Below are 2,916 nucleotides of genomic sequence, written 5' to 3' on the forward strand. Positions count from 1 at the left end.
ATCTGTGGCCTTTGGCATCCGCTTTCATTTGTAAAGCTGAATAACCACCCTGTGGGCAAGTGCTGCAGATCAGTCCTTTGCTGTTTGTGAGAATGAAGTGTGGGTACATCCAGTGTTTCCTGAAGACAGGAAATGCAGAGCAGGGACCTCTGAACTGAGAATGTTAAAGAGTGAGAAGAACCAAATGCACCTGTACAGCAAAAGGGAACCAGAGTGTGAAGCTGTAGGCCCTCCTGCTGGGTTATGTGTAAGGATCCCTCTCAAGCACTGGCCTTCACCTCCTAGTCCTTGGACAACGTTTAAGAGGTCTCTAAGGTAACTGAAAAGCTGGAGGCTTGAATTTGGTATGCAGATGTTTACATTTCCAAGGGAAAACAGGCATCTGTAGATCAATAAAGGTTGAGAACCACTGCTGCAGACTGCTTCCGTAGGCCGCCCAGCTCTCCGGTGTGAGGGGCACAGGCCTTCTGGGCAGCACGCCCGCTCATCCCGCAGGCCCTCCCTCCATCCAACCGGGGGGAGCTACCTGCGGGTTTAACAACAGGATGTAATTGTAGCAGCAAACCGGGGTGAGGGGGAGGAGAGTGATAACCACCGGGGTTAGCGTCTGTGGCTTTGTTACTACAACAGGATCAGTGAATGAGGCTGGGTGAGGGTTAGACATAAATAGCTGTGGATCTCTGGAGCATTTCAGTGGGGGAAACACCTTCCTGTAAAATCATCTGCACCCCTGCCAGGACTCTGACTTGCAGAAGTGTTGACTCTAAAAAATAATGCACCTCTCGCCAATAACTACTGTGGTAACACTCCCTCTGAAGGTCAGGATGCCCTGAGCGATGCACTTCTCTATGCCTTGACTTTCTAAAGAAAGCAAAAATAGCAACTTTTCTAGATTCAGAACTCAGGAACTAGTTTTTGCTGGATTGCTAGTTTCTACTGCTGTGAGACCACACAGGCACACAAAACTGCCTCTCTCCTTTGTTTTCCAGCTTCACAGTGGCAGTTCATGAACTTAAAGACACATTTGTACATTTTACTAAGACTTACCATTTAGATTTTAGGCAAGTGTCTCCTCTTTTCCTTGTAGTTTGTATCTGCAGTGGCAAGAAGTCCAGAGGGAGCTTGTGTCTCCACTTCAGTGGTCTAGTATTTTGACACATTCCTAGCCTTGGCTTGGAGGGTAAGATGGGATTCCCAGGTGGTCTCTTAACCAAATTAGTGATTTCTGAGAATGTCTAATTGTTAATGTCAGCTCCATTCAGCCTGATAGCCCCAAGCAGGATGCATTTGGGGGATTCTGGTTTAGTACTGCGACATGGTATAGGGAGCAGGGTTTTTTTTTTATGTAACACCCACATCCTTCCCCTTAATTAAGAGTGTAAGGCAATTTATACAAGAATTTTGAAGTACTTTAAAGTGAGGCTTAACAATAATGTTCAGCTAACTGAAGCCAGCTGCTTCATATGAGAACTGAAAAAACTAAGAAATGTGTTTTGAATAATTAAAAATATGTCCTAAATAACTTAGATGACTGTAGGAATAGGAATGGAAAACACCATCTTCAGAACAGAGGATCTCTGAATTAACCAAATAGTTTAACAACAAGAGGGTTTGATAGTTCAAACAGCTGCAATTCATTTATATAACAGCTCCTCAGTCTCGCAGTGGAGGCTGCTGGAAGACTTTATCCCAGTATATCCATATAAATAAAGGCAGGGTGTCTTGGAAGATCTTTGGGAGGAGAGGGGAAAAAACCCAAATCTAGTCACTTCTCCTCGTGGCCATAATGTGGTAGCACTCAGTCCTGAGCCGTGACTGTGACTGTACAGACTGTCTGTAAAAAACAGTATGGTGGCAGTGAGTACCCAGCAGAAAGGTGGATGAAATGTAGCATTTGCCAAACAAAAACAGTGCCTCCTAATCTGTATAGGATGCTAAATTAACGCTGACCTCCTCAAACATCCATCCTGCATATCCTAGACCCTAAGGATCAAAAGTAGTATGGTAATTTTGTCTCAGTTCCTTCATAATCACACATGACCTCACCCTCGTAGCCCAGCACAAAGCCACGCTGTGCATGTAGCAAAGGACAGCTGGGGAAGCTCCTGAACTCCATGGCATGAGGACCTCTAATCCAGAAACGACTCGTGGTGTGTGCTTTCTAAGGTCGTACTGGCAAGAGGAAGGAAAAGAGAAAACGGTCTTAACTTTATTCCATTCTTTAGCTGCATTGTACCACAATCCTTTCACAGCAAAGACTGTCTCATTTATGACACAGCAGCAGCTGCTCCTCACTGGAGAATTCCGTGGTGAATGGAAACCAGTAGTAATCAACAGCACTTCCTCGCCCAGATCACAGGATGGGTAAGGGTGGGAGGGACCACAGTGGCTCGTTTGGTCCAACCTCCCTGCTCAAGCAAGGTCAGCTGGAGCTCATGGAACAGGACTGCCGGTCCTGGAATACCTCCAGTGAGGGAAACTCCACAGCCTCCCTGGGCAACCTGTCCCAATGCTCGGACACTGCACAGGAACGAAGTTCTTCCTCGTGTTCAGGTGGAACCTCCCGTGCAACAGTTTCTGCCCTTTGCCCCTTGTCCTGTTGCTCGGCACCACTGAGAAGAGCCTGGATCCATCCCCCTCCACACTCCCCTCCCCCGCCCTGCTTTATGTATTTATACACATTGATGGGGTCTCCTCTCAGTCGCCTCTTCTCCAGGCTGAACAGGCTCAGTTCCCTCCTCCTTTCCCCGCAGGAGCGATGCTCCCCTCCCCCGGCCGCCCCCGTTCCCTCCCGCGGGGCCCGCCCGGGGCCGACCGACAGCCCCGAAATGGCGGCGAGGACGGGCGGAAGTTCCCGCCGGGCCGGGCGGAAGCGGCTTCCGCGGCCGGGCAGCGCCGCTTCCGGGGGTGCGCGCG

At 49.0% G+C, this 2,916-nt stretch overlaps 1 long non-coding RNA gene across 1 annotated transcript; it reads right to left on the minus strand.

Annotated features, from left to right (window-relative positions):
- Positions 1-1,012: 1,012 nt before the first annotated feature.
- On the minus strand, positions 1,013-2,467 carry LOC114058169. Its single transcript, XR_003571381.1, has 2 exons — positions 2,047-2,467; positions 1,013-1,834 (listed from the first exon to the last, which is right to left on the minus strand). It is a non-coding gene; the product is annotated as an uncharacterized LOC114058169 (long non-coding RNA).
- Positions 2,468-2,916: the final 449 nt, after the last annotated feature.

This window comes from Empidonax traillii, unplaced genomic scaffold, assembly GCF_003031625.1.
Source record: "Empidonax traillii isolate 1590-97213 ecotype Southwest subspecies unplaced genomic scaffold, ASM303162v1 scaffold163:size1593379, whole genome shotgun sequence".
Classification (NCBI taxonomy): domain Eukaryota; kingdom Metazoa; phylum Chordata; class Aves; order Passeriformes; family Tyrannidae; genus Empidonax; species Empidonax traillii.